Raw genomic sequence first — 13,653 nt, 5'->3', positions numbered from 1 at the left:
TGTATTTCATATGTATCCTTTCAGTCGCTTAAGTAAATTTATTTGCATTTCCACATTAAAACATTTTTCAATTCCTCTACTAACATTCTTTTGTTTTATCAACAAATGTTTGTTCAAAGCACCTAATTTGTTTTCTTATTGTTTGAACTTTCACCTTTAATTTAGTAAAAAAAAATTGTATCGATTAGTTATTTAGTTTCATTTTTATCCCAATTTAAAAATGGAAAAACAAGACGCGCGTTTCAGACATATTTCATTGTATTATTTCCGAAAAGGCAGGAACGCATCGCAAGCACATAAGCAATTATGTGCCGTATATGGGAATGAAGCCTTGAAAGAAAGGCAGTGTCAAAATTGGTTTGCCAAATTTCGTTTTGGTAATTTTTCGCTGAAAAATGCTCAACGGTCTGGCCGTCCAGTTGCAGTTGATGAAACCCATATCAAGGCCATTATCGATTCAAATCGTCATAGCACAACGCGTGAGATTGCAGAGAACCTGAACCTCAATGTATCTCATACATACATTAAAAAAAACTTAAGACAGCTTGGCTATGTCAAGAAACTCGATTTATGGGTCCCTCGTCAGCTTAAGGAAATTAATATGATACAACGCATTAGCATCTGCGATTCGCTTCTGAAACGCAATGAAATTGATCCATTTCTGAAACGACTGATTACTGACAACCAAAAGTGGGTAGTTTATAACAACGTTAATCGGGGTGATGCAAGATGAATCAGTCCAGACGACACCAAAAGTTGAGATTCACCAAAAAAGATTATGCTGTCAGTTTGGTGGGATTATACAGGAATTCTGTACTTTAAAACCAGGAAAGCAAATGATTAATTCAAACGTGTAAGTTCAACAACTCGCCAAACTGAGCGATGCAGTTCAAGAAAAACGGCCAGAATTAGCAAATCGTAAAGGTGTTGTTTTCCATTTATTTCGTTCCATGCAGAACTCCTTAAATGATACAATTTTTAATGACGCTGATAATGTAAAATCACATTTAATTCAGTTTTTTGCTAGCAAAATCGGGAGTTTTATGAACATGGAATTATGACACTGCCTGAAAGATAGCAAAAGGTCATCGACAAAAACGTACAATACCTAATTGAATAAAATTATATTTTTCCTTCTTATTTAAAATACGCAATCACTTAGTTGCCAACTCAATATTTCCATATTATTACATCTTTTAATCGTCAACTCCGCCATAAAATATAGGTTTGAAATGCACAGAATAACTCTGCTTACATAGTGGAACACGACATCTGCAATCCTTATTACTAGTTGTGCAAAAACAGTATGACACAAAACATTACGCACTTGCATCGTGTACTTGAATGCGAGTGAAACTATAAAATAATGGAGATAGATAATAAATAATAATATTATAAGAACATGTATGGCCTATTTATTGAAGTCCGTATACTAAACGGGTATATTTTAGTAAATGCTCTTAAACTACAAAAAATAAGTATGTAGGAATGTTATATTAATAGTTTGAAAGTAACAGTATGATTAATACAATATCGTTTGCACTCACACGTAATTGAATATAAAACCCCGTTTCACGTATTCGTTACTCACCACTTCTACGACACAACGACGCAACGATCTTCACACGACTATGATAAATTCAACTCTGACTCTCTCAACTCTCGCTACAATCTTTTCCACGCTCACTTTTATCCAAACATACCTTGGCAACGCTCACAACGCTCTTTGACAACGTCAACATATCTGGACAACGCTAATAAACAATCACCCCTCACGCCACGTCCCTCTCTGACGTCACACCATCCCACATATATATATATATATGTCGGATCACGATTCGAATTTTGGGCGCGCGACGACTCTTCGTGTGGACTAGCCATCGTTTCACAAAGCCGAGATTTTATTTACACGTATATACAGGTCTATCACTAAGCTTAACAAATAATAAGTACAACTAATAATAAGTCTAACAAACACTAAGCCTAATGAATAATACGATCTACGAATAATTAAATTAAATAATACTATTAGCAATGTTTGAGTTCAAACGAATCCACGGTCACCGGGATAACTCCTTACTAAGCGAAACTAACTTAGACGCAAATGCGATCGTCGAAAATGCTCGATGTATCACTCTCCAAGGCAATCGCAAGAATGCCAGCCTCGTGGAGATTTTTCTCCCTGTACGATTGCATTTTGTTTTCTATACCCGTTTGGAAGCATCGAGAAGGTTCCAAACGCCGTTGCTAGGCACACTCGTTGGAAGCATCGAGAAAGTTCCAAACGCCGTTGCTAGGCAGTTTCTGCCTGGAGTTTTGATTACTAATACAATGTATGTCCCATTGCATCGGCACCTCCGAGGCAACATCACACGTGGCTAGGCCCGCTCTCGAGGCCGCATGCCGCCACAACCACATTTCTCGGAAAACACATACAACCACTCCAGACCTCCGTTAGATAAAACATCCATCCCGTGACCGTGGCTACGTTCAGCGACCGATTGTCACCTCGAACCCAATCTCGCTTATTACAAATCTTAAGCAATTTCAACTATAATAAAATCTAGGCTAAGGTACTAGAGGATGTTCCCAAAATTTCCAAGGAAAGGCTTCGGCTTTCCTTTCATCTCCGACATATATATATATATATATATATGTTAATCGGGCAGAAAAAGACGATTGTTGTTCAACCTGAACTATTCACACCAAACATACAGAAAACAGCACAACTAAATAATTAGATAACGACTCGACTTTCACAAAATGCAATCAACACTCTCTCGACAACGCCACTCGCAAACTCCGTTTGTTGATTCCCCTTTTCCCGTCCCTTGGCAACCGCTCGTGGCCAAGATCACGTAGGCCTCCTCTTTCCAAAACTACGCGATCGAAAACAAACGCCTATCGAAAACAAACGCCTCGGCTCTCGCGACATTCCACGCGGTTCACCCGCCAACTCCCAGGCCTCTCACTCACGATACTACATATATATATGTCGGAGATGAAAGGAAAACCGGAGCCTTCCCTTTGCAATTTTGAGGAAGCCTTCTAATGCTTTAGCTTAGATTTTATCATAACTGTAATTAAGCAATTGTCATTTGTAATTGTTTGACATTTGTGAAAGCGAAAGTGGGTTCGAGGTGACAACTGGTCGCCGAACGTAGCCACGGTCACGGGATAAACGTTTTGCCTGACGAAGGTGTGGATCGGTTGTATTGTTCTCCCTAGAAATCACATAGAATTGTATTTTAGAGATGCTGATATTATGGGACACACGTTGTATTAGGAATCAATCTCCAGACAGAAAGTGCCTAGTATCGGCGTTTGGATCTTTCTCGATGTTTCCAAAGAGTATACAACAAACTTTTGACAGAAATTGCCTAGCAACAACGATTGGAACCTTCTCGATGTCTCCAGCGACCATATAACAAACAAATGCAGTCGTACAGCGAAAAAGATTTTCATCAGATATTCATTCGTGTGATCGCCTTGGAAAGTGATACATCGAGCAATTTACCAAGTGTCTCAGCAATCGTATTTTTTGTGTTTAAAATTATTCTACGCATAGCAAAGAGTTATCCCGTTGACCGTGGATTCGTTAGAACCCCGGAAACATTGTTAATAGTGTTAATTAAATTCATTATTCGTTAAAACCTATCAATCGTTAATCTCATTATTCGTTAAATTTATTATTCGTAAAACATATTATTCGTATCTCTTATTGTTCGTTAAATTTATTATTCTTTAACCTAATTATTGGTTAAATTTAACGTCTGTTAATCTTATCATTCATTAAACTCAATACTCATAATATTTTGTAAAATCTTGTATATTCGCGTAAATATAATCTCTGTCTCGTAAAACGATGGCTAACTCAAACAAAGAATCGTTACGCGCCTTAAATCCTAATGATAATCCGACATATATATAAGAATGCTGGCAACATATAATACATGAGAAATAACTATTTAGGCAGATATAACTTCTCAACAATATTGGGAATAGATTTACTTCGCAATTTATTACAACGTAATGCTAAATACGAGAATGTAAAAGTAAAGACAAACACGAGTATGCTAGAAAGTAATAGTTTATAATATAGTTAAACATCAGTATATAAATATCGTTCTCTGTATTCAAAAACATAGAACACATTTTTCTAATATCTTGAATATAAGAACTGTTTAGTAATTATGTAGATATAGGAAATGTTGCATTATGTTTTATTTGTCTGCACGCCACATACATACTAGTGATTAAAGTTAGGAGATATGTATACATGCCTTTGCCATGTAATCTAATGATAACCACGCACCAGCTTAGTGTTTCAGCTACAGACAAAAGTACATTTGACAGTATATGCGGAATGTTCATGATATATGGGGCCATCGTTTCTCTTGCAAATGGTAAGCTTTTGAATATAAGATGTTTTATAGTAAACACGATAGCAGTTACATGTATGAGAAAAATTGTTCAGAGTGTTGACCTTGGCAACAAATTTCAAGCTCATTGAAATCGGGGAGGTGTACTTTTTCATCTATAATTACCGTAGTTTGTATTATTGCGACATTTTAATTTATTCTGTCAATTATGCCTAGTAACATATCTGATAAGAGATGTGATAAAAAATTCGTATAGAAAGTTCGTTGTTACTGATCATTGTTGCGAAGCAGGTCAAAGCTCATTGATATATGAATTTTTTGGGAACATTATTGCTTTTTGATAATATTTCCTTTTAAATAATTGTACAAGATCGTTAAAATTAATATAATATGAGCTACAAACGATTAGGCATTGCAATATTATCTCAAACTTATTATCAGTTCAAATAAATTTCATGTCACTTAACCGGTATTTTGAAAATTCAACAATTAATTAACCGACTAGTTAAATATATTTTACACGGACAAAATAACATATTTAGTATAGGATAATGTATCTTCTTTTGAAAGTTTAAGGTTATGAAGTAGTAATATGTACTATGAAGTGTACTATATTATATTAATTTATAGTTTATGAATTAATAAAGTAATAATGTACTAGTTGTATATATTTATTGTCTTTGTTCATTACAAAATCACTAATAATAACTGATAAGTTTGCAAAGATTTGATTTTCTGTCACACATTGTTATTTTATTTTTACAATATTAAATTCTAACAACACATTCTGTATCTTATTTTAATCAAATGCCATTTATATTGAAACGAGAATAATTATAATTAACGATATCGCAGTTAAAATTGATCGTTACTTGATCATGGAATCTAAGATTTCTGTTTCTCTAGCATTTAATATGTGGCACAGCTAATTCTGTTGTAATTTACACGAAGTTATAAAAATTTATTAAAAACATAATTACCACAAATATTTTGTAACAGACGCACTTAATTTCGTTCTTATTCCTCTTATTATTATGTAAAACGTATGACACTTGTTAACTTGGATATAAGTTGATGAATAAAAAGCTTGGAAATGTATCCACTGAGTTCACAACGAGAACTAAACAGTTCGCTCAACGAAAGGCAAAGATAAGTTGACATTCTATCTCGTTGACTCGTTACGACCACAAAACTTTTTTTCTCCGTTGTAAATATACAATGCTTTCAGCTTAAATCAAATACTTAAATGCGTATATCTTTTGTTTTGAACGATATTGAATAGTATTTTAGACGTAATTCTCGATGGTTTCGAGAGAATACAGTCGAAGAAAGGTAATAAATTATTTTAGATATTAGTTTTTATTCACTCGTTGTTCGAGTTTCGATAAATTATACAACCAGTCACATAAGTGTATATACCCCTTAAATATAAAATATTGTATAAATGTATCCAAAAATATAAAATACAACGTTACAATGTTACACATACCTGTTATATCTGCATAAAATCATAAAGATAATAGGATTAATGTTATAACTCCCACACATTAATTATTAAATATTAATAATGTCTTGCTACTTACTTGCAGTTGAAAGAATCAAAGTTACAATGGAGTCTCCCTTATCCGAATCAATAGAAAGATTTTTGGCGGTGTTATGGCCCTGCCGTGTGAAAAGAGAATGAGCGTTTCGTCCCGGGACTACCGGTGTACTCGTCAGTAAGGCTATGCCCGGTAGTCCCTGCCACAGATTTACTTTAAAAAAAGTTTATGACCCATTTAAATCCCATATCTTTTTGGCTGCCAAGTCACATAACTTTTTCAACGTAAGTAACTGCATAACAGTTGCCTGTTTTTTGTACTTGGAAACACGAAACCCTTTCTTCTTTTTTTAATGTGTGGCGGATCGGTATCAACAGGACGCCGACAGGTCGAGGCATCAATGCGGCGCAACACCTCCCGGGCGATCCGCGGGTACCAACCACCAACACCAGAGGGCTACGACGACAATGAAACTGTCTATCTCGCTAGCGGTCGAATATACGGGCGCATGATACAAATACCGCGCCTAGCGAGACTCCCACTACATCTAAGGCAGGGACTATTGGGCATAGCCTTACTGACGAGTCCAGCGGTAGTCCCGGGACGAAACGTTCATTCCCTTTCCACCCAGCTGGCAGCAACAACACTTCCGCCAAACATACCTTCGGCATAAGGAAGTACCCTCTCGGTTATTACTTTCGTTTGCTGTTTCCATTTGTATAAAATTATCATTATTATCAGCTTTATTGCGATTAAATCGTTTCATTACATCAGCATATTTAAGATCTTTCTACTCTTGCAGAAACTGAAGAATCTGCGACCTTTAGATAATTTTCAGTATTACAACTTCATTTTTTAATGTCTGGGACTGTGGCTTCGCCAACGTCATGTACTTTTGCTAATTCTGTTGCACTTGCACTACTTTCCAACTTTTTAATCTCGTCGTATCTTGTTCCGATAGTCAAAACTCTATTAGTTTCATACCAAATTCTTGTTATAATCAAAATTCACTTAGTCGAGTGAAAAAAATACATTGTATATGAATACTAATAAAATATATTGAATTCTTCGATTGAAATCTCCGACACAGATTTCACCGATATCAAACTTGACCGACAACAGGCTTGACTGGCAAATATTATTACGCGGAAGTAAGAGAGGTGTAATAAGTAAGATTATGTAGGTTTAATGCTATAAATAATTGATGGGCGGTCGCGGCACGGCAAGGATTAAGACTAATCCAAGGCTAATATCGAACAGGGGCTGATTAGCAATTAAATAAGTTTCGCTTTGATTTCAACTAATTTAATATAGGTTTGAGCGTAATTTTAACACAAATCGGTATCAAATTCATGAGCTGTGCTAGGTTTAGGACAGTAATTTCATCCGATGATCGTAAAACGGCCGACCATCAATTCTCGACAGCAATGAACTAAATAAAAAATAAATAAAAATCCTCTCTTATTTCTCTGTACTAATACTACTAGTCAGTTAAAGCCGTTGTTGGTTTGGGAGTCGGTGAAGTCTGGTGTCGGTGATGTCTGTGATTCCAATGGAACTGTGCATAAACCTGTTTTTCTTTGTATCATGAGCGTAATATATTAGGTTATGGTCTTAATATGTAATAAAAATGAAGCTACTGCATTTGTATAAAATTTTATATTCATTTGTCACTATTTTCCTAATGATGATTTTTAATCATAAAGTTTCTTTCAATCAACATTCAGCGCTAATCTAATTGTTATAAGAGGATTAATTCTTGTCTGTATGCTGCCCCCATAAGACAAAATCACTTTGCATTTCAGTGATTTCGGAAAAGAAAATATTATTCAGCTTCTGTGTTGTGCTATGCTGTGCTGTACTGTAGCTGCGCTTCGTTTATTTGAAATATGTACAACGACAAAGTGTAGCGACTTACAATAATTTTGTAACCGTGTTACGCAGTTCTCGGACTTTATACTTTAGTTAACTTTGAATTAAAGAACGAATATATCGAGATTCTACGAAAGGAATATAACGAATACTACGGGAAAGAGATGAAAATTTATGGAATATAATCTTGTAAAAGATATTCGACATAATCTACCTTCATATGAATTTCTACATATAAATTACAGAAAAGTGTACAGACGGTATGGATAAATTTAAATTTTTGCTTTTAATATTGTAACAGAAATTATAATACCCTCAAGTTTATATTCAACGCGAGATCTGATATGATCTAATATGAAACATGTTCGTGGCCATAAAATGATAAAAGGCGCAACAATTTATAATGTTTTATGCAATTGAAATCTACTACGTTACGTATTCCTCAGTCGCCAAATTTATATTACAACGTTGAATGTCGGCAATGTGCAGAAAATTTAAAAGTACTGACGCCGTCCGTTTCACATAGTTGGATTATTATCGTAAAAATCGCTTTAAATTGTATGAGAATTTCCATTCTAGCCATTTAATTCCAGCTGGTGTCTATGGCGTAAATAATACTTGGACTCTAAATCTGTGTCCCGTTACGCAATATCGTCGATTAATTCATAATTATCATATGTATAGTCTATCTGATTTTCGTTCCAAAGTGCGTATTATGGCACATACCTTACCTCTCGATCATCAAATTTCTTTCACGACACCTTCAATGAAACACGAAGCCTAAATCTTTTCTTTCGCAAAGTTTTCATAATTTTGCCGATATTCGCTACAACATTTCGTTAAATCTAGTCGAAAGTTTAAGGCTCGCTGAATGTTTGCACTTTTAGGAAAATATACTTACGTTGTTATGTATGTAATGCTATAATTATGTTATAATTTTCACGATAACTTTAATTTTTATGCAATGAAATATCGTAAATAGTTTTAATGTTTGCGACGCGAAAGATAATATAAAAGAACGATTGACTGATATTTGTCGAATATCGTATTCGCGTAAAAATGTGTAAAAGTTCATGAATAAAATCTTGACATAGCTGTACAAATAATCTGCCACGGTGTATTACTAGCTCGTCGGAGGAGAAATAAAATTTCATGGTGTACCCGTGTTCCAATTCCTCGAACGCAAATAGCCGTTTATGAGGAAGTTTTCAGGAGTCCTGCAGCATTCAGGCTGTCGTCGTCGTTTGGCGGTAAATGCCAGGGCTGTATGTACATTCGGTGCCCGGAGGGCCTGCTTTGTTACAGCCCACAAACCTCTGATACCATGGCATACTTCATCCTGGACCGCGGAGTATTTCAAATACTCTTGGCATGAAGTAGTTGCACACTGGTCCGGGTGTGCAGGAAGATCGCATTCCCAGTTCCGGTCGAGCTTAGTTCCAGACGGCCGACGAGTTTGAAAACGTTCGAGGTGCTGAACGTGACATGTCGCAACCTTTACTACGCAATTTTGCTTCGAAGGACACTGTTTCTTTTTTTCTGTTTTTTTTAATAGCTACTATATCGACATTCCGCAAGCCGTATCACGCCCATCAAACGAGATACTAAACAGAGGTATTTCTAATTTATCGCACGATGAAGCGTTTGCTTTACTTCCTACGTGAATATCGATTGCTACATACCTGTATCGGAAACCGATCGTGAGCTATCACGAATGGTGTATTCCTATATATTGATTTATAAAACATTCAATAAAAATTTATATTGTTGTATATCCTGTTGATTTCAGTTAAGTTTTATGATTAGTAGTAAGTTAACGGAGGAATGATAACTAATAACCTTTAATAGAAGGAATTCGGCGTATTTTGAGAAAACATTAAACGTTATTAAAGAAGAGTTTGAAAGTTATAGTCCATTTAATAAAAGTAATATTAAATTCGTAACATAATTATGTTTCTATTTGTACTTGCGTAATAGTAAATGTTGTATAGTAAACATTGATTATGTAGTGAACATTTGTGCAGTAACATTTTGAGTTTATAACAGTGAATAATTAGGAGAGAGAGAGAGAGAGAGAGAGAGAGAGACAGACAGACAGACAGACAGAGAGAAAGAGAGAAGTAGCATATTTTGAAAGGCTCGATCTGTGCCCAAACTTTCCAATGGAATTTTTCGAGACCGAATAAATTAAGATCTCGATAGACAATGAATATCAACTTTGAAGAGTTGAAAATACAAATCTTCTCTTCAAAAAGATTTTCTCAGCTTAGACTTGTAAAACGACATATAATTATTAAAATGTTAAAAGAAAAAATACGTTACATAATAATATGATTGGTCTAGTAGTAGTGTTTTAAAACACTTTCTTTGTATCGTAGACAGTAAGAACGTAATTACAATCGATTTAACTTCCAGCGAAACAACAAAAGACGTGCCGTATCTTCCAATGTCCACACATTATATCCGAGATAACTTATTTCGACCAAAGTTATTTAAGAGTTATGAATGTTTCGTTGTTAATAATTTAAGAAATATGATAGGCTCGCCCGAAAGAAATTGTAACATCTTTGAGAACGAAGGATACAAACAGGCCTAAACATATGTGCATAAACGATGGTGCTATGACCTCATCCCTTTATCCCTAAAGCGTCTTCTAAACTAAAGCAACAACGAGAAACTTTTTATCGTTGTTCCCATGTTTCTTGTAAAAGCCGCCGCTCGTTATTGACTTTTTCTCCGAGTTTCTTCGTGTTTCTGTCGCCTCCAACAGATATCGCCGGTTGTTACTTGTTTAATCCTGTCTCCAATGAAGTAACAACGAGGAATATCTTATTGTTGTTCCATGTTCCTTGAAAAAAATTGTCGCCTCTTGAGGAATGCTTCTTCAAGTTTCTTAACGACTCTTGTACTGCCCTTCGACCTCGCAACACTCGATACTTTGTCACTAATGGACACCGCGTGCTACGAGGACGAAGGGCTGTACAGGAGAGTGAAGTACACTGGTCGAAAGATAGCGGCGATAGATACTAGAACCACGATATGTCAAAGTTCGATCAAGTAGCTTCACGCGGCTTCACGGCATCTCGTATTCCAAATATACGTACCAGCGTCACAGATCACAGGCAACAAGGCACACGATGAGCAGCGTAGTCATCTTAAGAAAGAAGGGTAGATATAGATACCAACTTGGTACTGTCAATGGGTATGACAGTGGAGCCTTATTTGAACAGGAAATACAATGACACTATATATACAGTCTATTATTAATTTGAAGTGTCTTTGTCACTTTTGTCAAAAAATTGTTAATTTTTGACGATTACGCTGCTAAGAATCCCATAGATATATGTGTGGAAATTATCGAAACTTAGTAACGGATAGTGCTGACCCAAGTGAGAAAACTGCATTTTTGCCGAAATCGAACAGATTTTATTTCTCGTATCAATTTCACGTACATACTCTGGCAGGTAAGTTACTTGGCAGCTAATTTTTTCGTGATCTTTTGCGGGATATGCATATTTTCACCAAATATTATGAAGTAGTTTTGAGCAGTACTTTTTAAAACCTTAATTAAAGTCACCAAAACCTAGGTTACTAATTTCACTTCTAAAAGGTGGAAAAAAAGAAACAAAAAGCTATCGAAATAAAGAGCACTTGTCTTTTAATAACAGATTACACTGAAAATAATAAAAAGAAATGCAGGTACACTAACTCAGTCGAAAGAGAAGATGAACTTTGACTAAAAATCCTGACTCACGAACGATGTATCTAGACATGGTGGACGCCCGTTTGTTTGTTTAAAAAACACTTTTAATCTAACTAATACACACCCAGAAATGCTCCTATGAGGCTTTTAACTGGCGACTGGGGTTAGGGTTGATTTTTTGATTTTTGTCCAATGGTCAGCGCACTGTGAATCACTGGGAATCCGACGCAAAGTCGGGAAGCTATTGGTAGGAGGTTGGAGAAAATGCAGACAAACCTGAGGCAAAATTAGTCGACCACAGGATACGAACAAACCTAATAGGGAATCCGAAGGGGTTTAATTTTCGTGGACCAATGCGAAATCGGGGAACTACTGAGTAGAGTAGATTGAAACGTGCGAATGAGTCTGATGCGAAATCAGGGAGCTGCGGGAAATCTTAATGAAGGTCTCGTAACTCGATTGATAAAAATCGACACAACTCGAGCGGTGAAGTCGCATTGGTATCTCAGCTGTGTTGCACAGGATTATGGGCTTGAATATTATGTTTGAATCAGGGATCAACAGTTACCCCAAAAATTTTTAAGAAGAAAATCAGTAACATTTGTTTATTATTTTTAGCTGAGAATATTAACCATAAAATACGAAGACAAGTTTTCAAAAAATCGTGATTACAAGATTTCAGTTTTTAAACGTTCTGATTAGAAATAATGATTATAAGTGACCGAGAATTTTTCTCGTTTTCCATAGCCATTATTGACGAGGGGAATTATATTTCGATCGGATATATTATACAATAGTATAATAGTTAGCGAAGAGGGAAATTTATTTCGATTGCTCAAAACAGTTACGGGCCAGAGAAATTGTATTTTTGTTGCTCATAATTGTGTAAAGCATTGTTTTGTACTCGACCAAAACGATTCTCTGCTTCCGAACGAAAACAGTTTTTTTGTCACTTTGAAAGAAAGAGACGTGAACAGGGGCCTCTGCAAAACTTGGAGAATCTTATGTTTGTTACATTGAATTTTAATTTATAATTTTAATAATAAATTTAAAAATCAATAAATATAATTTTCTACCGAGGGAAAAGTTTTTTTGAAAATTTGCATTATTGTAATTTATTAATTTGAATTTGAAATTAATTGTTGGCCATTCGAACCGAACGTGCGCTATTCATAGCGGTGAAAGATAAACTTCGAAACCGAAAACCTGTTCCAAGCCAAGATAATATTTTCCTCGTTCATAACTACCATGATGGAAATACGATTTCTTCGATCGATAAATATCATGTGCAATCCGAAACAAACTTCCATCATCTACGATTAGTATGAGCGACCGAAATAGATTTTCCATCACCGATAGCTATCACGAGCTATCGAAATAAATTTCCTTCGTCGATCATGGTTATCGGGAAAGAAGAAACATTTTTCGATCACCTATAATTACATAATTGTAACGAAAACCATTTTAATCGAAAGAACAATTGTTATTCTATGAGCCTTTTTCACTTTGGTCGTAACAGTTGTGATCCCGAGTTTGAATAATTATACTCGAATTTATGTGTGTGTGCTTGAGAGAGAGAGAGAGAGAGAGAGAGAGTCGGTCGAAAAGGAATTTTAGCTGGATCTCGTTATACTCACTTTTAACGGACGCAACGCAAATTGACACTGTTCGTAGCGTTCTGTCTAACGAAATTTTTTGTTAATATTGAATTACCAAGTAGATATTACGCAAAGTATATTTTCGTACAGGGGACTATGTCAAATTACTCGTTAATTATTAGGTCTGAGCTAATACAGATAAATTTTCTTCTTACTCAGAGTTCAATGATCTTCCATATTTTGGCATAAAAGATATAGCATTCCATTTCTGATAATGAAGCTAACGATAAAGATAAAGTTGACGATCACACAATTTGTTTAGGGACAAGTAATATATTTCTCAAATATTATTCAAAGCCAAACAGTTTTTCTATTATCAAAAAAAAAACTAAGAGAGAAATATTTAAGATGCTTGAATCAATCGTGACTTTGTATAAATTGCTTCGAAAGCGATGATTGTTTTTCAGAAGAGACGAGGATAGGTATTTAACATATTAAAAATGATTCCATGTATCTATATGTCTGTAAATTACATACCTATAATTTAGATTATTATG

General features: G+C 35.3%; 1 protein-coding gene across 4 annotated transcripts in view; it reads right to left on the bottom strand.

Moving 5' to 3' along the window:
- The window catches only part of LOC117161816 (luciferin 4-monooxygenase), an 82,363-nt gene that overhangs the window by 30,786 nt on the left and 37,924 nt on the right, over window positions 1-13,653 (bottom strand). Inside the window, exon 1 of one of the 4 annotated variants that reach the window (XM_033343553.2) lies at window positions 5,363-5,519. The exons of 2 other annotated variants lie outside the window; for them this stretch is intronic. The gene's annotated coding sequence lies outside the window, so the exon portion shown is untranslated. Of the gene's footprint in view, window positions 1-1,591; window positions 1,734-5,362; window positions 5,520-13,653 lie in introns of those variants that run through there. One more of the 4 variants, XM_076625971.1, reaches the window with a different exon arrangement.

The sequence above is a fragment of the Bombus vancouverensis genome, chromosome 17 (genome assembly GCF_051014615.1).
Source record: "Bombus vancouverensis nearcticus chromosome 17, iyBomVanc1_principal, whole genome shotgun sequence".
Taxonomy (NCBI): domain Eukaryota; kingdom Metazoa; phylum Arthropoda; class Insecta; order Hymenoptera; family Apidae; genus Bombus; species Bombus vancouverensis.
Note: the sequence above shows the minus strand (reverse complement) of the source record. Positions and strands in the feature narration are given on the sequence as shown.